Source organism: Syzygium oleosum, unplaced genomic scaffold (assembly GCF_021117445.2).
Source record: "Syzygium oleosum isolate NSW1041296 unplaced genomic scaffold, Sole_v2.1 Sole_v2.03, whole genome shotgun sequence".
NCBI lineage: Eukaryota > Viridiplantae > Streptophyta > Magnoliopsida > Myrtales > Myrtaceae > Syzygium > Syzygium oleosum.
In genome coordinates this window covers 10,609,259-10,633,348 of record NW_026607487.1, presented here as the reverse complement: position 1 = coordinate 10,633,348, position 24,090 = coordinate 10,609,259, and the positions used below count along the sequence as shown (strand labels likewise).

The 24,090-nt window shown below is 42.0% G+C and overlaps 2 pseudogenes; both read left to right on the top strand.

The window, feature by feature from the left end:
* The first annotated feature begins 742 nt into the window (after positions 1 to 742).
* LOC115662625 (uncharacterized CDP-alcohol phosphatidyltransferase class-I family protein C22A12.08c-like) lies at positions 743 to 20,666 on the top strand (annotated as a pseudogene).
* LOC130134628 (uncharacterized CDP-alcohol phosphatidyltransferase class-I family protein C22A12.08c-like) overlaps positions 5,317 to 24,090 on the top strand; it is a 90,473-nt pseudogene continuing 71,699 nt past the window's right edge.

Below are 24,090 nucleotides of genomic sequence, written 5' to 3'. Positions count from 1 at the left end.
CCGACGCAGTTGGCAGTGCGAGTGCTGTTTTTGGTGGCGTTTCTAACAATTGTTTCGCTAAGTTCGACCCAAAAAAAAAAAAAAATTTATTCCGGTAAGAAATTTGCATCTTTTCGTCATACTTTAGGGAGGGAAATGTGTGCAGATTGGCTAGCAAATTGAGCTATGCAATCCTACAATGCGATTGATAAACATATATTAAATATGTCACCAATAGGTTTGCTTCCTTTGTTGTTGTCAGGAGATCAGATCTGATCATATTTTATTACGAGAGAAATAGCGTAATTTTCAGGCTCTACCTCTTTTAAAAAAGAAAAAAAAAACAAATAGACAAGTAGTGGATTCGCTGTTCTAAGAGCAAGAAAAAATTTGCTCCAATCCAATAACTCCGATGCATCGAAGATCAGAGGACGGCTTCGTTCCTTCTTGCGATGGAGCATTCACACCTCATAGGGCAAAAACCGCACTCTCACGGTGGTCGCGGCACCACCTGATCCGATTCCCGTTCCGAGTTATTGGCCGCTCGGGACTCGCTCGACTCAGGCAGTCCCCAACAATCGTAAGGAGCAAGTTTTTGCACTGTAGCCTACCCTATATAAACCGCCCCCCTTCGCCTTCGAAGCCCAACGTACTCATTTGCTGCGGACTCGTCCTCTTCAAACTCTGTCATCTCAAACTCTCTCTCTCTCTCTCTCTCGCGTCGCGCTCCTCTGTTTCCATCGTCCAAAATCCTTCGAGGCGAATGGACAACCAAAACCCGGAACCCCCAAGGCGGTCGGCCCAGCGCCTCCCCCCGAAGCGCGGCCAGATCAAGATCAACATACTCAGGAGCATCATCCGGTCCGCGAGGGCGTTCGCGTCGCCGGCCCCTTCTGCCAGAGAGGAGCAGAGGGAAGACGGTGGCTTCGTGAGCACGAGCTCCGGAACCCCGATCCAGAGCGGGTACAGTTCCGACTCGTAGCGGAGAGAATTCCGTGGGGTTCTCCAAGTTGACCTGACGATGTAGATGGACAGATGGGTAAAGATCAGAACGCGGGTCGCGAGAACTTCTCGCTGTCTCCTGCGGTGTCTGTATTTCATTAATTAGTTTATTGGTTGTTTTCCGTCGGACCGGGGTCGGATTTTGGGGATTGGATTCGAATTGGGTCTCATGGGTTGGGGGAGTTCGGGGGATGTATACTGTAGAATAACTCGGATCGGCGGTGTACCTTACTAGTACCGCCTTGTACAGTAATCGGATTCGTGTGAATTTAGTGTGCGGTACTCGACTTACGATTACCCTGTGATTGCATCGTCCTCGCTCTGTTCCTCTTCTCCGTGACTTGCCCCTGTTTTCTTGTTCTTCGCTTTCGGTTCGATTTCTGTCACCGGCAGCGAAATCGCTTCAGATTAGACGGACCCGGCTAAGTTTCGTGCGCCCCCGTGTACTTCCGAACCTCGAAGTGGACGGGCAAATGATCAATTGATTGATGATCGCCATCTATTTTTTGCCCTGTTTGCAGCTTTCCTTTTTGCCCTGTTTCTTTCGGTCGAGACTTGACCAGTTCTTCTGGGGTTTTGCTGATTAATCTAAAACCATTTCCATTTCAACTGCATCACGGCGACTTGATCCAGAGAATTTCAAAGTTTTGATGGAAGACGGTGACGAAGCTTTGCTATTTTAATGGGGGGGAAACATTCCTCAGTCACCAGAGGAAGCACGCAATAAATGAATATGAAATTGACGGACATGAACTGCTCAAAAAGGCTGCTTCGGCCTTTCCTCAGACAACTTTTACTGACTTAGCAAACCTTTGGTTTGGCTGAATCATGCCGTATTTTGCGGGGCACGATTGCTGGTTTTTAGCCAAAGTGGGATAAGCACCAAGAATATAGGTGGTTCTTTATGGTTCTTGCTTCTTTAAGTTCGTGTTGATTATGGGGGATTTTCCCGAACTAACTCCGCTTTCAAGTTCGCATTACTATCCGGCTTTGTTGATGATTTTTCACGCTATGCACGAGTTTCTTTTTCGAGGTCTAAAGCCAATGTGCTAGTTTTAGTCCTTTTAGACTCTGACGACCCGACGCTACCAATTACCAATTAAAGTTCCCCACGTGATAATGGCAGTGAATTCCGCTCCACATCATCGTGAACATCTTGCTTTTCTATTGTGGTAAAGAAACAATCACCGTGTCCTTACACTGTACCTCAAAAGGGAGTTGTTATTAGAAAGCACAGACATGTTAAAGAGTTGGGACTTTCTCTGGTATTTCAGAGTGAAGTATCAGAGAAGCTTTTCATGCGACGGTCTTAGCCATCAACACATTACCAACAAGTGCAAATTCTAGTGGCATGTCTCACCAAGATATTTCATCGTAAGAGCCTGATAGGAAAAATGGTCGTTTCCCGCTATGAAATTTTTATGAGAATTATTTTCACTTTACCACTTTAACCTCATCTACTACAGCGTCTTCTCCTAGTAAACCATGGTGTGCTCCACTTAAGGAACCTCTACGTCAAGTGGAACTGGACCTCCAATAAGTCCAACTCACTTTTTTTGGCACAAGTGCTGAACAAAATAATTAAGATTGAAATGAAATCACCGACCTCTCTCGAATTCAACATGCTCCAATTGTGCCATCAACCAACCCAACTGATTATTATTGTGCGTCCAATTTGCTGGTTATCATTTTTATTGATTTTGCCAATGTAGCTACTAATGTGTATACCCACATAAGCAAATGTGGTTTCGCGATCGAGTTACATTCTCATTTCAAATGCTAGTTGGATCTAATTAACTGGAAGGATCCAATTGGTTCGATTCAAACGATACAACTATATTAAGTCGAACCAAAAGAAAATTCAATAACCAAATTAAACATGGATAAAGAGTACGTATAATCGCCCGTACAAAACATCTTCGGTCAAATTTCAGGGAAAATGAAATCAAACATAAATTAGACTTGGAATTTTACCATCGATGTCCTACATTTTCAAATAAAGTATACAGGACGACGGCCATGTTTGTCTACTTCCTTCTTTGACACTCGTCAACTTTTGTTTTCTTCAATAGTCAGCCAAACCTAACCAACCAGATCAAATCACCTTCTTCTTCTTGTTTCTTCATTCCCTCTACAACTTAAAATTGTCGTCTTCGATAATCAATTCCTCGGCCAGTCGAGATTATAGTAAATTTTCCAGCGTTGATATTTCCCCTGAAAATCCAAATCGACATTCACAGGATGAGAAAGCAGCAACATCCCCTCCCATCACAATGCTTCATTATCGCATCACTCCATTGCCTTTCCATGACATGTTTTGGGACAATTCCCTATAAGCCGGAGATGTCGTGTTTATCCGGTGAGAGTCCACAAGATTGGAAAAGAGAAAGAGAGAACGATGCGATGGCAAATCAAACCAAGAGGGGATTAGAATTCCTGAGGGACACGATCATGGTGGCCGACAACGACCAGACAATGGGGTTCACTATTACGTTGCTTTTTTCCACGTTCCTCTTTGAATATTAGGCTCTTGGTCAGTGCCTTGTTTCTACTTCTAGATGCTCATGTCGCTTCCTATTTTTTATTCCTTGGTCTTGGATTAATTGCTTTCCGATTAAGCAAAGCGCCTTCGCTATCGGTCAAGGAGTTCGTTTTCATCGTTAGAAGTACGGTTCTGCTTTAAGGCGCTTGATTCCAGTGTTCTGATTAGTAGGCGACAGGCTGTTCTTTTACCATTCCTCGCCGGCCGGGCCCTCGCTTGTGATCGGCAACCCTCACCGAACTTGATAGGAAAAAAAGGAAAAGATAGAAAGAAAAGAAAAAAAGAAGAACAAAATAAGAAAAAACTTCGAAAAATATTCAATGTCGGCTGTCCTTCGTGGCACTATCGGTGTCCACGTCAGCGATTTCTAGTTAAAATTGGCCGGGCGGACTCAATCGGCAACGCGCGAAAAGGTTCAAAACCCAATTGACAAAATTGAAAGATTCATGACTAGATCGGTAAAAATGCATTATGTTTAGGACTTTTTGGACAATGTATCCGTATTAATTGCTTTCCCATTAAGCAAAGCTCCCTTACTATATCAGTCATGGACTTCGTCTGCATCAAGCGCTCGACTCCATCCCTCTGCTTAGTTGGCGACAGGCTGTTTTTTATGTCATGTGGACACGAGTCACATGAGTGACCATAAGAGAGATATAGATAGATAAGGTTAGACCAACGCGAGGGACCAAGATTAGCAGTTTCGATGTGTCCATCTAAGACAGGCAGTTTCTTTAAGTCCAGGTGGATCTTAGTACATTTTTCCGACATTTTAGAACACTCAGAAGAGAGGTGAATTTTTATCTTAGCCGAGCCAGGCCCAGGTCACTTCCGTAAAAGGCATCACATGGTCTACAAATCACGATTCGAGCCCAATTCAACGATTCATCGAGTGGGCCCATAGCGAGGTCTACATGATTAATGATCAAGATGTTATTGATTCACGTGCTTCGTAGAGCATGTGGTAGTTTCTCATTTTCGCACCCGATTGTTTTTCTTGCCCCCTCCGCCAAAATCTTATCTTCTCAGACCGTGAATCGCCAAACGCATGTTGGAGTAGCGGCGTTGGAGGTGTTCGATGTGTTGGTTATTCACATCAATTATAGTAAAAGAGAAACTTTGGAATTTAATGATTTTACAAGGTTTTTGGCAAAACACGACCTTAAATTAGTCGGAGGCCTAAAAATTGTAGAAGTATTTGCGCAACTTATCCGAATTACGCCACAAGGAAATAGAAAAGATAGAGAAAATTACCAAAGAAGAAAGCAAAAGCCCAAAAGCATTCACGAAGGCTCCGTTTATTTCATGAAAAATAAATGATTTGAAAATATTTTTCCAAAAAAAGATTGTTTGTATCGCCTGAAAAATGAATAAATCCAAGAAAATGTTTAGATATAAACTATTATCGATATTAATTTTTTTTTATTGATCAATATTATTTGAAGTGATATAAGTGATCATTTTTAGCTATTCATATTCGGCGACACAAACGAAGTCTAAAATCCAGCCTTAAGAGCTGAGCTCGGATCCGAAGGAAGGCCCGCCCATCATTTCAACGGGCCTAATTCGCGACAACTGAACAATCGAACACGAAGACTCTTAGCAATTGGGCCATTCTCTCTCTCTCCCTCTCTCTCTTGTTGATCGAGTCTGGGACCAGTCGAAGCTCGCTCGCTCCGTCCTTCTGGGAGCTTCATTTCCCAGTGGTTCGTTCGAGCTCTTTCAAATCTCCTGAAGCGGATTCGCTGTGAACGGAGGGTGAGGCGCTAGCTTTTCGCAATCGCCTCGCGGAGCCACGGCCGCCGCCGCCGAGAGCAACCGTCCCTGCTCGTCTCGCGCTCATCCTCGCGACGACTCAGCTCGCAATCGGATCGGTGTGTTGTGTTCGGTCGCGCTTCGACGCCTCGTGATTTCCCGATAATAATTTTTCGTTCTCTCTTTTTGTCTGTGATCGAATCGAAAGATCGTCGGTTTTCATCGCAGGCCTTCGTTCGGCATTGCCTTCGACATCGACGGCGTAGTTCTCCTTGGTCATGCTCCCGTCGGCGGTTCTCCGCGCGCGCTCCAGAGATTGTACGATGATTTTGGTAAAGCTTTCGCTTTCGCTTGCTGACATACCTGTGGGGCTTGTGTTATGTCGTGGAAGTGATCTTGGTGTTTCGCGTGTTTTCCGATGCTTACGTTGCGAATGCATGTTTTTACTCACAAATACGCTTGTCGCGACCTACCCCCGCCAAAGATCGGGTTTAGGCCAAGAGGTATTTGTCGATGGATATGAACAACGATTGGTTCGTTTGAATGGTGAACCAAATGATTCATTAATCCAATGACCGAGGCACTCCCAAGCCTCATACCTCGCACGACGAGAATTGTCTAATTTAAGCATTCGATTGGAGTCGCCACTAGCCATGATCAAGGGTCGGATAAACCTTGATCGAGACGCGGGAGTGTTGTCTCGATACGCGCGAAATCAGAGATTCTAAAATTCGGGGACTTGATTATACTAGCGATCTAACTAGTGCCATTTCGGTATCTAAACTTAAATTGTCGCAAACTAACGTACCTGGCAGCCTATCGAAAAAGCTAAGATTCCGCCCAACCGTTCTAAAAATAGAAAACAACAATCAATATATTAAAAGTGCGTAACCAGATAATCATAAAGAAAATAAACAACCAGCGACCTAGCATCTTCACTATAAAAAAAAAGGCAGTCAAAAGCCCTAAGGTAAAGCCCTAATGGCTTATCCGATTTTTGAGAATTTTTTAGAGGATTTTTCTCATTTTTTATTTTATATTTTTTGAGTTTTTAACCTAAAATCTAGTAAAATTAAGCCCAAAACTGATTTCTCAACATTTCCTAATTTTCTGATTTTTTTGGAAATTTTCCAAATTTTTCTGAATTTTTTAATATTTTTGAATTTTCTGAATTTTTTTAAATATTTTTAAATATTTTTTAATTAATAATTTATTTTTGGGATTTTTAAACATTTTCGAATTTTTTTTGGAATTTTTAATTTTTTTTTTGAATTTTTAAATTTTTGAAAATTTTTATTAATAAAATAAAGATTCCGACCGGGTCCCCTGACCCGATCCGCCCGACTGCCCGACCCGGGTTACCGACCCGCCCGAGTTTTCAAATTTTGATTTTTAAATTATTTTTTTCTTCTATTTTCTATTTTCTCTCTTTTCCTTTTCTTTTCCTTTTTTTTTTGTTTCTTTTTCTATTTTTTCTTTTTACTCCTTCTTCCCCTTCGTGTCTTCTGCCCAGAACTTATCTCTTCTTCAATGGCCCTCTTCACCGAGAACGTCTTCGCCGAGGCCACGCCGGGGTTTCGCCGGGAACACCCACCGCTGACCGTCGGCTCCGACCACAGCACCGACGGCGGACGCTAGCCTTACGCCGTCATCGCTAGCCGTCGGCCCGGCGACCACACCGGCGACTTGAAGAAAAACCGGAACTCCCCGCCGGCGACCCCAAAACTGACTATCCGACCATCCCATGTTCGGCTCCTCCGATAGACATTTAACTCGCACAAACAAGCATACATTCTCAAAATAAGGCATCGGAAACTAACAAGGTGGGACTCCAACAGCGGCTCCAACTTGCACGCTCGTCCATGGCCGATGTTGAGAAACAACGAAATGTGCCGAAAAATCGAAAGAAAAACACGAGATTAGTCACTATTCAGCACACATAGGCAATAATCAAGCATGAAAAACCAAGCTCTAAGTACCGATTCCACAAAAAATCATTTGGACCCCCCATTTTGGCATTTCGTCGAACATGTGGGGGCGTTTAAAAAATGGGGTCACAGATCCGATTTTGACTAAGTTCACGGTTGATTTTCGACGTATAACATCCATACCATCCTCACTGGGTGTCAAAAAAAATGTTTGCCTCGGTCGACGGGGCCGGGCGACCACCGAATAGGCTCGGTGTGCCCGGCACCCGAGAGGCGGCAGAAGGGGAAGCAAAAACAGGGGACCTTAGCTAGTACCCACCTGGTTCGCGGCCGATGAGAGAGAGAGGCACGACGGCTGGGGGGGCTCGGCAACGGTTCAGGCGGTCCTCTGGCGAGCGGACGAAGCTCGGACCTCTCTGGTTCGCCTCAACCTTCTCTCGATCTCCCCTTTCTCTGCTGAAACTCTCTCCTTTTTTCTCTTCTTCTCTCTGTTCTCCCCCTGATTCCTCCTCTTTGCTCCCTTTTATCGCGGATCAGGAACTCCCTTTTGGGACCACTGGCCGCCTGATCTCTGGCCCCACTTCGACGCGCGACGATGCCCCCCTGCTGCTGGGCAAGTTCCTCTGCTGCCCCTCGACGCCGTTCTGCTCTCTGGTAACGTTGTCCCTGGTCCCCGTCCTCGCCGAGAGTGACAGAAAGGAAGAGAAGATTGTGCTGGGCTGGGCCAAAGAGGAAAGAAAACTGGGCTGGCCCACGCAGGAAGGAAAAGAAAAAGGGCAAAAAGAACTGGGCCGGGCTGATCCGGCCCACTCTAACCGGTTGGATCAGCCCGAATTTCAATTAAGGGCCCCAAGTGGGGTCAAATTCTCAAAAGAGGACCTAAAGTGAATATAGTGTCGAATAAGGGCGTGAAGTCTTCGTCGGTCTCAAATAAGGACTGAAGTCAAAAAAGTCTCAAATAAGGGCACAGGTCGCCGTAGAGCCAAAATATCCTCCGGCCGGCGAGAATGTTACTATTCCGGCACCGGAACAGTAAAAAATTTATTTTTTTATTATTTTTTCTTTATGTATTTCCTTTTCTGTTTTTTTTCTTTTCCTTTTCCTTTTCTTTTTTTTCTTCTCTTCCTCCGCGGCCATAGCCGGCCCGTGAGGTCGCCACCTCGAGGCGAGGCCGCCTCGCCGGCGTCGGGCGAGGCCGCTGGCGAGGCTCGACCTCCCCGGCGTCGGACGAGGCCGGTCTCGCCTGCAATGGCAAGGCCGACCTCACTCGACGCCGGCGAGGTCGAGCCCTCGCCGGATCTGGCAAGGGCTCGGCCTCGCCCAAAGAACGGCGAGGTCGAGCCTCGCCGCCTAGCAAGGGCTCGACCTCGCCGGCTAGCCGGGCGAGGCTCGTCTTGCGCCGCAGGCGAGACAGTGCCTCGCCGATGCCGGCGAGGTCGAGCCCTCGCCGGATCCGGCGAGGGCTCGGCCTCGCCGGCGTCGGGCGAGGCCGGTCTCGCCTGCAACGGCAAGACAGGCCTCGCCTGCAACAGAAAGGCCGGCCTCGCCCGACGCCGGCGAGGTTGAGCCTCGCCCGGATCTGGCGAGGGCTCGACCTCACCGGCGTAAGGCGAGGCCGGTCTCGCCCGCAACGGTGAGGCCGGCCTTGCCCAACGCCGGCAAGGTCGAGCCCTCGCCGGCGTCGGGCGAGGCCGGTCTCGCCCGACGCCGGCGAGGGCGGCCTCGCCTGAGGCCGGCGACCTCCGCCGGCCCCGGCTATGGCCGGCGGAGGAAGAGAAGGAAAAAAAAAAGAAAAGGAAAAGGAAAAGAAAAAAAACAGAAAAAGAAAAATAGAAAGGAAAAAATAAATAAATAAAATTTACTGTTCCGGTGCCGGAATAGTAACATTCTTGCCGCCCGGCGGGCATTTTGGCCGGCCGGCGACTCAGGCCCTTATTTAAGACTTTTTGGGCACTTCGGATCCTTATTTGAGACTGATTGGATACTTCATGCCCTTATTTGACACTATGTTCACTTTGGGCCCTCTTTTGAGAATTTGACTCCACTTTGGGTCCTTAATTGAAATTTTCCCTATGTCTAATGAACCCTATTGATGCTAATGCACCTAATGTCTATATGCCATGTGATTAAATGAAAATTATTCATCTTTAGGGGTAAAAAATTAACCCCTAATTTTATATGTAATTAAACTAAAACAGATAGGGAAAAATTAGGTGTCAACAACGTTCTTCTATTTTATTAATCTGTTTCCTAATTGAGGTTTTTGCACAGATTTGAGAACGAACTTGTCGTTGCTGTAGGCAAAGGAGAACCTGCTGCTGTGATGTCTGAATATGGATACAAGTAAATATTTTGACCACTTCTCTAGGTTCACAAGTGTACCCAGCATGTCTCAATTACTTGCTTGTGCATGCAGCTGTGTGGTGTGGGGGGAGGGGGGAAAGAGAGAGAGAGGCAATAAGGATCAAGATATGTATTTAACAAAATTGATAATGAAGGATATAACTTTAATGTCTAGGTGATATATAGGCCCAAGCAAAGTTAATAAAATCGCTCAAGTTCTCAGGGACTCCAGTAATCACAGACAAGTCTTCTCCATATATCATCTTAGCTGTCTGTGTTCAATACTGTTTCACCCGAAACGAGAACTCCAATAGCTTGATTCTCTTATTTCTTTTCTCCGGTTGACCCTTTTCTGCTTATGTCTTTTCTATACAGAAATGTTCTGTCAATTGATGAGTACACTAGCTACTTTGATGCCATTGATCCACTGGCACTGTACAAGAAATGGACAACTAAGCCAGACGTTGACCAGAATAGCACTTCTAATGAGATGGCGAAGAGAAAAATTGCCGTGCAAACACAGAGAGTTAAGGCAGCATTCATAGTCAGTGATTCTGTTGACCGGAGCAGAGACATTCAGGTTGTGACCACTCTAAAGATCTTGTCCTTTCTTAGATTATCTAATTTGCTGTTGAGTTCATACTGGGCTTTTAGTCACGCGAGTTCTAAATCTTTGAACTGATTATCAAAAGGCGCTAGGCTTTGTTTGTTTGTTCAGTAACTACTCTGCTACTTTAGTCATCATCTTTTTAGAAGTCTAGTGGGTGCTGAAATATAGTTTGAAAGAAGTGATCAAATGGAGTGTTATCATCTATCTGTCTGTCTGTGTACATTTAAATAATTCTGCGATAATTAAGTTTGGGTTTAGGTGCTCTGTGACTTGTTGAGAACTGGAGGGCTTCCTGGAAGGGGGACTGGAAAGCAACCTCACCTGTTTTTTGCAAATGATGACCTAGAATACCAGGTAAGCTATGCCGTTTGTTGTGCCAGCTGCAATCTTGAGTTTTTGAAGCCTTAGTGGAACTAAAGACGGGCTGATGACTAGCTGACAAAGTGTAAAGGCAGGCTACTTTTCCTGCTGAACGTCCGTCTGGGTATGGGAGCTTTCAGGATTGCATTAGAAGCAATCTATAATAGGTAAGATAGTGAGGTTTCAGCTTCTCAATGTTTAGTTCTGCGTGGAATTTGATCTAAATATTCTCGACAAAACATTAAAGAATGGCCCATAGATCCTTGTGTAGGCCTAATTTGACTCAATGCAGGATAGCAACATGCATTGATCTTCAATCTTATGTTGCACATTGTTTACTTCTCTCTGTTCTGCAGAAAAAATGCCATTCCGCTGGCATTTACTTCATATGGGAAGCCAAATCCATTTGTCTACTGAAATGCTGAGACCGTTTTAAGGAATCTTATGCCATCTTATTTAAGCAACCTAGATGTGGAGAATACTACAAACTCTGGCATTCGTTATTTCAAAACCCTGTACATGATAGGAGATAATCCAAAAATCGACATTAGAGGCGCACGAGAGGTGTATTTTATAACGAGAAACATATTTTATCATATCAGTAATTTTATTTCCGAACATAATCACCAATACTGCTAACAACTCCTTCAGGCAGGAGATCCTTGGTTTTCTATACTAACAAGGACTGGGGTATTCAAGGGAAAAGATAATCATTCAGAGTTCCCTGCGGACTTGGTAGGTATTTGTACTTTTAACAAAATTCAGACATCTCACTATCTCTCTCTCTTATCTCTCCTCATATGTATGTTGGGGTGAGTTGATGGTAGGTTTCTAAGTGAGCGGATCATGTGCATTCCAGCATGTTCACTTCTTTGGTTTAGAGATTTTATACCTGTGATCCTAGCGGAAAGTCTTGTTGAGACTGCAGATTTTTGATTCCACCGGGAAAACATTAAGAAGTAAGTAGATTGTGTAATCACTTAGGCCTTGTTTGGTTCACCTTGGAGTAAAAAAAACAGAAAATGGAATCTCATTGCAACTCATCTTTGGTGGATTTATGATCGCAGAATCAAAGTCCCTAGGTAACGGATTCTTCTAAAAATTCAGAATTGGATTGCTAAAGTAGAGCTGGTACTGGGATTCCTAGAAAAGAAAAACATTCATTAACCCAACCCACTTATTTGTCTGAGCTTCATCATCTTCAATCCTACAAACCAGAACTCTCTCTCTCTCTCTCCATTCATCATCTTCAAATCCTTCCTATGTGAGTTTCGCCTGCATCTTGATTCCATAGCCCTCACATTCCTCTACTAGGTGAAATCATTTCTCTCTCTCGCCATTGTGAAACCTGGTTGGATTCTTTATGAAGACGTGAGCTATGAGCATCACATAGGCTTGGGTGGGAACACAGTTCCATTTACAAACTCGGCCGAGTTGCTGTCACTCCATTTGTTATTGTGATTGGGTCTTTGACTCAAAACACGATGAGGATGAGAATATCACGATGGCTTGAGGTAACTGCTATGAAGTAGTTTGAAGGTAGATGGGAATGGCTTCTGATGGAAACAGATTCCTAAACATAATACCGGAAACAAATTCCTAAACGACATAAAACTCGAACTAACGAGTATCGCCCAAAAAATCGTATACAAAAAACGTACCCAGTATAAACTTGAATCACCGATCGTTAAAGTACATCACCAATAGGGACGTACCTTGTTTTCCACGGATTAAATGCACTTATCGCAGCCTCGAGAGAGAGAACAATCCTTAGATTGTTGAACAAAGTTCCTTCTTCTTTGTCCTTTAGTGAGAATGAGTTTTCTGATGATGAAAATGCAACCCACACACACTCTTACGTGTGTTCTCACTTTTGTTTCTAGACAATAACTGCCAAGTGCAAGCATTTCTTTCATGGGTTTGGGTTAGCCCATCATGGGCGGCCCATCTTCACAAAGAAAATCCATCATCTCCCACTCGCATATGGTGGGCTAAACATTAACTCTCTCTTCTTTGCAATATTTATACTAGCAAATAATCCGTGCGACCAGCATACTTCGAGAGCTCGTTGCGATGCATCTGTTAGGAATACATAGCAGCTCAAAATTGGGTACAACGTTTTCTGAGTAGATATAGTATGCAGTCCCCTAGATCAATCAGTCATATTTATATCCCCTTTTATCTCTTTTAGTATCTCGTATATTGTATTCACAACTATGATTTACTTAAAATCATAATTGGTCGACCTGTGAATACAAACATAAAATGTGACATCATAATAAATTGATCTTCCTCTTTCCTTCAATCTCTCTATTTCAGTCCAGCTCGCTTTTCTAGAAATGCCCCATTAGATCGAATCATTCATAACCATTGGCAACATCCTAAGATAGCGAACACTGAATAGAAATTTTGAGAATAAGTTAGAGTCGTGAGGGCACTAAATGAGGAACTCATATTCTCAAGAGTTTCACACGGTATAAAGTTGAGATCAAAAACTTTTGCCACTCTTATCGGTCGTCTTATGCATACGTAGTATGAAATACGTATTACGGTATTAACTCCTTTCCCGTGGAGCGTATGTCTTTACATTCAATACCGTACAGATGATAGTTCAGACATACCTAATGTCTAAACTTGAGTTCACGTATCTACTCCTCTAAAGAATCCATTAGAACTCACATCTGGCATCAAAGACAGATAAAGTAAAATATGTGGGTTATTTTACTTTCGGACATAGTAAATGTTATGTCCTCATCTTGGCACTTAGCTAAGGCAACATTTTTATTTTAAGCTTGAGCTCTCGATTATCACCTAGATAATAAGCCTAAAAATTGTCTCATCTCTATTTATCGCACAGTAAATAGAGGCGATTACCCGTGTAAGTGGGCTAATCTCATCTGTCAGACATACTTTCTCGATATAATGCACTAAGCATTAAGATGCATAAATATTAAATAAATTCATAGGCATTAATAATGAGAGAGCAATTTCATTAAATGTTAACACTCAGGGAAAAATACAATATTCAGTACATCACTTTCTACGCAGTCCCAGAGATTTTACATGACCATAGAAAACATCTCTTGGAATTGGGTTCGTCATAGGATCTGCTATCATTCTATGCGTAGATATGTATTGCAAGTTCACATCTTTTCGTGCAACCATATCCTTGACAAAGTTATACTTGGTATCTATATGTTTGGTCTTGCCATGATATTTCGGATCCTTGGTGTATGCTATCGCTGCTTGACTATCACTATTGACTAACAATGAGTTTTCAGCATTCTTAGCAACACCTAAATGATCCAAAAATCTCTTAAGCCAAACACCTTCTTGTACTGCTCCTGACAACGCCACGAACTCAGCTTCCATCGTGGACAATGCTATACATGTTTGTTTCTTATTGCTCCAAGATATGGCGCCATTATTCAGTAAGTAAACAAAACCAGAGTTAGATTTCCTTTCATCTAAATCTCCTCCCCAATCAGCATCTGAGTAGCCTTCAAGTCGCAGATCCTTGCCTTGATAACTCAGTGAATAATTAGCAGTACCCTTTAGATACCTCATGATTCTTTTTACGGCTTTCCAATGTGCTTGATCTGGATTGGATTGGTACCTACTTACCATCCCAACTGCAAAACATATGTCAGGTCTTGTACACATCATAGCGTACATTAAACTTCCAATAGCACTAGCATAAGGAACACGTTTCATTTGTTCCTTCTCTTGTGGAGTCTTAAGACACAACTTATGGCTCAATCCTTCACCTTTTGCAATAGGAGTATTCATGGGTTTACAGTCTTGCATACAAAATCGTTCAAGAACTTTATTTATATAAGTCTCTTGCGAAAGAGACAATAATCTCTTGGAATGATCTCTTGAAATCTTAACTCCAAGAATATATGCAGCCTCACCCATATCTTTCATCTCAAAATTGGATGATAACCAACTCTTAATAGTATTAACCAACTCCATATTGCTTCCGGCAATCAGTATATCATCAACATATAATGATAAAATCACAAATTGATTTTTAGATCTTTTGATATACACGCAATGATCTTCATCAATCATTGTAAAATCAAACGCCACTATGGCATTATGAAAACGTATATACCATTGTCTCGAAGACTGCTTAAGGCCATATATCGATCTTAGAAGTCGACATACTTTTTGTTCTTGGCCTTTCACAACGAAGCCAACTGGCTGCTCCATGTAAATTTCTTCTTCTAATTCTCCATTTAGAAAAGCAGTCTTTACATCCATTTGATGTAATTCAAGATCCATGCTTGTCACTATTGCCAGAATAAGGCGAATTGAGGTAAATCTCACTACAGGAGAGAAAGTTTCTTCATAATCAATTCCTTCCTGTTGATTATACCCTTTCGCCACTAGGCGAGCCTTATATCTTTCTATTGAGCCATCGGATTTGCGTTTTATTTTGAGAACCCATTTATTCCCAATAGCTTTGCGTCCTTCTGGAAGATCAACCAGTTCCCAAACATGGTTTGACTTCATTGACTCCATTTCTTCTTTCATTGCAATCATCCATTTTTCTTTGTTAGGGCAATTTAGAGCCTCATTTACATTCCTTGGCTCGTCTTCATTTTGTGGAGCGATCATGAAAGTTTCCCCTTCAATGTCAAAACGTCGTCGGGGAATACTTTTGCGACTTGTTCGCTGTATGGGAGATTGTACACGTGGTATATCATTCTCTATTATGCTCCCACTTGGATTAGATAATGACGGAATCGTCTCATCAAAAGGTTACAATTGAGATTGAGTCGAATTCAATTCCTCACTTCTCACATTGCTTCCACTTGGACGAACTTTATCGATTTCACTATCAGGATCCAAGGTTTCAAATAGTGAGTAGTTCTCACCTATTTCGCCCTTCTTAGGAAACTCATTCTCTAAGAATGTGACATCTCGTGATTCAAATTCAGTTATACTTCCACTTTCTTGCTCACCTATAAATACATATCCTTTTGAGGTTTCCGAATACCTTATGAAGATACTCTTCTTACCTCTAGGACCTAATTTCCCATACTTATGAGAAGATTCATGTGTATAAGCGGCACAACCCCAAGGTTTCAGAAAACTCAAAACGAGTTTTCTACTTGTCCATAACTCATACGGAGTGAAAATAACTGATTTAGAAGGCACACGGTTAAGTATGTAGGCAGCAGTTAATAAAGCGTCACCCCAAAAGGTGATAGGTAAGTTAGCCTGCGCCATCATGGACCTAACCATTTCTAGTAGGGTTCTGTTTCTCCTTTCCGCAACACCATTTTGTTGAGGAGTATAGGGAATAGACAATTGTCTTTCTATTCCCTTTTCATCACACAAATTTCTGAACTCATCAGATAGATATTCTCGACCTCGATCGGATCTCAATGCTTTTATTTTCTTATCTAATTGATTTTCCACCAAGTTCATAAATATCTTGAAGCAACTAAAAGCCTCAGATTTATGAGAAATCAAATAGACATATCTGAATCGAGTATAAGCATCAATAAATGTGATAAAATAAATAGCCCCATGTCTAGCCCTCACATTCATTGGACCACAAATGTCAGAATGGATTAACTGCAAAGGAAATTCAGCTCTTGTTCCTTTTCCAAATGGTTTCCTTGTTGTTTTCCCAGCTAGGCAGTGTTCACAAGTGGGCAAATCGACTTTTTCAATATTGCCCATTAAGCCTTCTTTGGCTAATCTATTCATTCGTTGTTGGCCTATATGGCCAAGCCTAGCATGCCATACGTTCACATCATTATCACATGAAGTAGAAGACGTGAAGTGGGAATAACAAAATTGACATTTACAGAATCAACATCCAGTACAATAAAACCATCTAGAAAATAACCACAACCATAATAACTCGTACCTAAATACAAGTCTACACCATTGTTACGGAAGTTCAAATTAAAACCAAGTCGAATCAACACTAAAACAGACACTAAGTTCCGACGAATTTCCGAAGCATATAATACATCATGTAGGAACAAAGTGCGTCCACCACGCATAATTAACTGGCAGGTGCCAATTCCTTTAACCTCAGCTCTGGAGTTGTTCCCTACATAAATCCATTTAGTTCCCGTTGGAACTCGTCGGAATTCTACGAAGGCTTCTCTATCCTTCGCTACATGGTCTGTTGCTCCCGAATCTACAGTCCACAAAGGATTTGATTCAGTTAGAAATATAGAACTTGATACATAAACAAAGTTCTCAATAATACAAGATGAGTTAACCTTCTTTGGCTCACCACAATCGCGAGCAAAGTGGCCTTTCTTGCTACAGTTGTAGCACTTCACTCTTGACATCTTTTTCTCATGAGGATGCTTTCCTCTTTGGTGTTATTCATCTCTTGGTTTCTTCCCCGAAGAACTCGCTCTCTTACCTCTCCACCTTCTGAACGAATCAGGACGCTTGCGCTTAGAGCTCGAAGGCCCTTGTGAGCTAGAACCTGCATAGTAAATTTCAATTACCGGCTTATCCGCCAGGAGGCGGTCCTTCTCTAGCTCTAAGTGGCGCACTGCATCTTCAAAGGTTTTGATGTTCTCATTGTGAGTTAGGTGCAACTTCATATGCTCCCAACTTTGAGGCAAAGAACGAATCACTGCTTGCATTTGCTGCTCATCAGTCAGAACATGGCCAGCATCCTTTAGCTCATTAATCATGTTTGACATTTTCCTTAAATGTTGTTTCATGGACTGACCATGTGGCTTCTTATATGAGTCAAATCTTATAGTGAGCTGTCTAAGCTTTGTTACAGATGTATGACCAAACCTTGCTGCCAATGCTTCCCACATCTCCTTAGCATTTTCAAAACGCCTAAACTCTCGCATGACATCATTTTCCGTGCTACTCAGCAACGTGATGCGAACAAGGGAGTTCTTCCTTTTCCATACAGCAAATGCATCCTTATCTCTCTTATGTTGTGCAGTGTTTCCGTCTTCAGGCTCTACCATAACCAGGTTAAGAGCTTCAAGAGCCTCTTGCTCTTCCAGCACATATTGGATTTTCATATGTCAAATTTCATAATTATCACCGTTAAGCTTTTCTCCTTTGTTCAGTTCAGCAACTATATTCTTTGATGCTGAAGCCATGGTATCTGAACATTTCAGACATATACGCACGAATTATTAATGCCACTTATTTATGCATCAATTTCACACAAACTGATTATATTAATGAATAATTTCACATAGGCTTTAGATTCGAAAGTTCACTATGTTCCCAATCATCATAAAAAACCTAATGTGAAATTACCGTTAATGTAATCATTAAGGTAAAATTACGTTCTTTAAAGTTACTAAAACTTTTAGAACTCCCACTTAACTCCATATGATACTAATAAGATAAATATTAAAACAGAATAGTACTATAAACCATTCACAACATGAATATCCATCAACATTCATTTACCTAACACTATGTACATAAGGAATGAATCCATCAAAGGAAATAAATATAAACACCAACATAAAAGGAACTATCCACCCAAGATATTTAACACCAACCTATATTGAACATATCCATAAGAGCTTACGAAAAATAGATAAACACAATCAGGTGGTGATATGGTTTCTATAAACCGGAAATGACTCATGAAAATCCTCAGGAAATTCTATTTTCTTTGGCATCCAAATGGAGGCACCCGGAAAACCCCTAGATTCGGGCAACGTATTGCGCCGAGTCCTATTCAATGCAAGGGTTGACATCCATCTTGCCCCAACCCGTATGTACTCTATCATGAATTGCTCTACAATCATCTTATAGCTCGGACCTTCTAAGGTATCCCTAACCCCATCAATCATTCTTCCCAACTCATCAGGAATGGTGCATTTGAGGGCTCCGACCATCACATACCCAGGCATTACGAAACCGTTCCAAATGATATCTTGTATCATTTGGTTGATCTTGATGATGTGTGTCATCATGTCATCATCAGCATCCCACCGGTAAAGAGCCAGCTTGATTCTTAGTTTCTCAAGCTTCTTCTTTTGAGTCGCCGTTCTAGGGATAATAGGGGTTCGATATCTTCGTACCATTATTCCTGCAACAAATGCAGAAAAAATGAAAGGATTACTCATAATCTAAGGTACAACATTTCAAGAAACACATTCTACCCCTTCTGCAAATTTTTTTTTGTTTTTTGTTTTTTTTTGTTTTACGCCGGTCAACGCCGGTCAAACGCCGGTCAACGGTGGTCAACGCCGGTCAATGGTCAACGGGTCAAGTCTACGGGTCGGGTGGACTATCGGGTCAAGTCGGATTCGGGTCGGGTCGGGTCTGAAAAATCCGATTGGGCAACCGCATGGCTGACGTCAGCGTGACGTCAGCCACGCCGATACGCGCACGCATGGCGCGTGCGGCGCACGTGCGCGGTGGTAACCGCTGCGCACGTGCGACGCACGTGCCGGCGTAGCCGCTGCTTGCGGCGGCGCTTGGAGGCGCGTCCGACTTCCCCCGGCGGTGTGCCACCCGTCATTTTGCTCGTATTGACGAGCACTACGACCCTATGCCTTCAAAAATAAAATTTATCGCACGGAATTTCGAGAAACGATCCCGAACAGTACGGTCGGTGTCGGTTTTCGTACCCGAGCGTTCGTCGGCGCCGTTTCACGAATTCCGGCCAATATTCCGTGTTATGCACACTAGCAACGATCAGGAAACAAGAACACATGCTTTGATACCAATGATGGAAACAGATTCCTAAACATAATACCGGAAACAAATTCCTAAACGACATAAAACTCGAACTAACGAGTATCGCCCAAAAATCGTATACAAAAAACATACCCAGTATAAACTTGAATCACCGATCGTTAAAGTACATCACCAATAGGGACGTACCTTATTTTCCACGGATTAAATGCACTTATCGCAGCCTCGAGAGAGAGAACAATCCTTAGATTGTTGAACAAAGTTCCTTCTTCTTTGTCCTTTAGTGAGAATGAGTTTTCTGATGATGAAAATGCAACTCACACACACTCTTACGTGTGTTCTCACTTTTGTTTCTAGACAATAACTGCCAAGTGCAGTTACTTTCTTTCATGGGCTGGGTTAGCCCATCATGGGCAGCCCATCTTCACAAAGAAAATCCATCAGCTTTGTCTTCATCGATGCGGATTTTGTGTGAAATGCTTGACTTGCGAGATTTTGATGAGTTGTATATAATGGGTTTGTTGTGGACTGTAAAATCATTTAGAGAACAATAATCGGGAAATTGTTGAGGGATCTTATGTGGCTCTTCATTCTGTTTCTATCCTAGTTTTTCGCTATCCGCTTTGTATATGTTGATTGGAGATGGATTCCATTTCTTACATGTTTTAACCTCATTTTGCAACTCACACTGGACGTTTCTCTCTTCGTTGACAATTTAAACCAAACAATAAAGAAAGAAAGACCCCACTCCTAGGAATTTGATTGCTTCGATTGGAATTCCTTTTCATGATTCCATGGCCATGAGCCAGACATGGCCTTAAGTTTTTGAGGTGTCAGCGTGGATAATCCTCCCATACTTATATACCTTGATTTGCTATGCTCTGGGTGATCTATAGTTTTTAACTTTGGTTGGGTGAAACATGATTGAACGAACCTTTTCCCTCTTTAGCCTAGCAAAATGTCGGTCTTTCAAAACCATGCATAATCGAAATCCACTTTTGCTGGGAGTTTGTCTTCTCTGTAAAATTTTCAAGGTTAAAAATGAATTCGAAAATCGCTCTTCCTAGTTGAACTCTTTTATGTTTACCTATGCAGGTTGTGGATACTGTTGAGGACGCTGTCGACTTCATCTTGAGGAAGGAATGCGGTTCTTGACATCGTCTAGATGAAAGATGCCTTTTCTTTCTGTGGTATCTGAACAATCGTCAATTCTTTGGAAGCTAACACAATCTTTCCGTTTTGTGTTTTCCCTATCTCAAAAAGTAACTACAATTCGCTAGTTTATGAATTTTGTTTATCATGTTTCATGTATGACGTTCCCTAAAAGCGGTCAGCATCCCATCTGAATTAGGTAGAATCAAATGAACAATTTATGGTTCTTCTTGCTCTTTCCTCAAAGCATGCGATCTCGATGACACACTTTTGGGAATATTCCAATGTTCCTTCTTACATGTATATGAGAATTGTACTTTGCAAATCTGCAGATTTTCTGGACCCTTCCAATACCAAACGGGACCAATGTTTACATCTGCAAATTCAGCCATGGTTGACGGACCTCATGTTTTGGCAGAGCAAGAGGTAAGTTTCATATTGGAAGGCACGATGCAAAACAAATTCAGAATGGAGAATCGCCGAAAATAAGCAGCAAGTAAGGGGCCTCAACAGAAAAGATGCGTAACTTATCAAAAGAGATAACAATAATAACGGAAAACATACATTAGTTATTGTGCACGGTTGAACCAGCATACCGAAACTTAAGAACGAACTGATCGTTTGAATGACATGATGCGGAAATTTTCTATCTTTTCACCGCCCTTAATACTCAGTAGCCTTAGAACTTTAGGACTTGCTTAGGATGGCTTTCGAGTTTCCCAAGTGATTTGTCCAGTGCGATGTGGAAATCGCTAAAAGGAACCAGCTCCGTCTTGCAGTTTTGGGGAAATTCATACGCATCCACAATCCAAACACGCTATCTTGAAGATATATACTATCGAAAATTACTTAAAAGATATGGAGACCTAAATACAGCAATTTGAGTATGTGCAAGAGGTTTGCTACTTTTTTTGATCGTTTTTCCTGAATCTACGTCTAAAACCCACACTAAAGACACTTTAAAGGTATAATGTTTTTGGATAATGAGTCGATTAGACATCAATCGTTTCACAATATTTAAATATATACCTACTGCCAAACGCCGAACTTCCATTTCACTATCCCCATCTACCCTTCACTTCAACAAATTATTTTCTCCATGGTCTACGTGTCAAAGGGCAAAGATTCGCTGCCACAACATCTCCAAAATTTTTCTCCTCAGTTAAATTTTCTCTATGAATATGCTATTCAATCTTGCATGCACTAAAGTTGGAATATACCATCACATTACAATTTGAGTAGAACGCCTATTCCTACCATAGGCTACATGAAGAAAGATGATTATGAGCATGTATAAATACTTAGGATGTGCGTTCGTTTCGAGAAAAATGAGTAATTTGAAGAATATTTTTCGAAAAATGATTGCTCATATCGTTTAGAAAAATTAGTATCGATAACAATTCATGCCTAACTATTTTCATGGGCGCTGAAAATTTTTTTTATTAATTTATTTTTATAAACAATACAAGCGATTATTTTTCGAAAAATATTTTTTAAATTACTCATTTTTCGCAAAATGAAATTACCCTCGAATTCAATGAAAAATCGTCGCACCGTTTGGTAGGTGAATGATATTCCCTACTCTTTGTCCTATCTTCTTCAATTATTACATCGTACGCACACCCTCACAGTAAAGCAGGAGACGCATTAAATTAAAACACACACCCACCCATATGGGGGATTAGATAGAGAGCCATTATAACTAGATGCTACCTAATGAAAATTCTCACTTCTTTGCAGGTCGCGTAAAAAATAGGAGCAACAACATCGTTCACTGGTTTGCTCGGTTCTTCTTGTGAAGGTATGTGCAACCACCTACTTCGGATCATATTATATCTCGCCGGATTCCGTGTCAAATCATCTCGATCTCACCTGCTTTAGAATATATCTGTAAACTCACCGCTCGACGCTTGCATTGAATTACCTCCACAGTTTTTTTTTTATGGAGAACAGTAACTATCCACAAACTCATCCGGATTTCCGGTACTTTCCTCCTCCGTCAGCGTGGATCGATCTGAATTCTGTATCGTCCAATCCAAATTCTGTATCATCCGACGACAATAAAACTCCGACGTGGGTTATTGTTGGCATAGTCATTGTTGTCGTCATACTCGGCGGTTTCATTTTCTACTGCATTGGGATGCAAGAGAAGAAAATCTGGAAAAAAGCCGCCGTGGCAAAGCCAGCTCCTCCAGCTCCAGCTCCAGCTCCCAAAAAAGAGGAGAAGAAAGATGACGGTAAGCAACCGAAGCCGCCTCCTCCTCCCGCGCATCCGCCAATCTTCATCCCGATGGGCTTACCAGCTCATTGTCCGAGATGCCAGTACAAAGGAGGACGATATTCTTCATCATATGCTTGCCCTCAGTGTGCGTGGCAGAGTAACCGTAGTGAAGGGTAGCCAGACAACAGATAGAGACAGAAATTACCGAAGTTTTTTCTCATCTTGTTGTGTGGCAAGTGAATTTGGAAGCTTCTATTTATGTTTGTGTGTGAAACTTGAACGACGCACGGTCGTCTACTTCTACTGTACAATGTTGGAGATTTCATGGGAAGAATAACTTTTGCGTCGGAGGGTTTATCGAATTTCTTCTCATAATACATGAGCAGTTCTATGGTCTTCGAGAAATAGATTCTCGCATCATAACGAAAATTATAACTCTTTGCGTTTTTTTTTTCCGTAATTTCGATACAAATCGTCGTAAATTGACCAAATGATCCACATACATGATAAAAGAGCATTCCTGCTCTCGTCGAGAACCGTTTGACAGATTTGCTCCATTATTACCTCATATTCCTAAGAGAATCATCGGAACTAAGCCACGTAGCGATACTCGCAAAATAGAATGGACTATTTTATTGGCTCTTTTGGGCTGGCCTCTCGTACTCCAATATGTACAGGTGGAATTATTATTAATCCCGATCCAAAATGAAGTGCAAGGGACGGGTTACTCTAGAAAGTGTCCCGTGAGTGAGTGAATGGAACTGGAAGTGTGGTTGTGACACAAACTCCTCAAAGTCTTTATGGTCAATGGATGATATCTATATTTGAGCCAACAAACCTAATTTTCAGACCAAAAATATATATATAAAAAAAATAAACCTTGCTTTGACTCAAACCTTATTTGATCTAGGATGTTAAATTATGTCTCGAGTTTGAACCGTTTACGAAATCCGATTTAATAGGATAAATATCCAAGTTTGACCGCATAATGAAATTCAAGAGTTGGACTCACCATTGTTACAGCAGATTGGACTAATAATAGAGCAACATAATAGTTATCATGCCCAACGTAAAAAAAAAAAAAGATGGGCACTATAATTGCAAGACAAAATAAAGGCCCACAAGGGTTTCTGTAATATTCCCTTCTCCTCGTTGAAGCCGCCAGTGTGCGGACTCCAAGTGTGTGGACTCCCAAGAACGCAGCCACACCACGAGCTCTTGATGTAGACGAACGAACAGAGAACACTCCGTTTCTTTGGCCGTGCGCACGTGATTTGTGTTGTGAGTTTTACGTCCAAGTAAATTCTTTATTTGTAAATATTTTGGGTTATGGTATAATTTAGGTGTGGAAAATACTCAAACGCGTGAGCGATTGTAACTCCAATTATCCAATTTTAGTGGATTATTCATTACCGGCTTTTTTCGTAGATGTAGGTATCGACACTCGGACCGAACCACGTAAATCTCTAGTGCCATTTATTGTTCATCGTTTATTTTTTTGATTTTCTTGCATTGACTTGAATTGCAA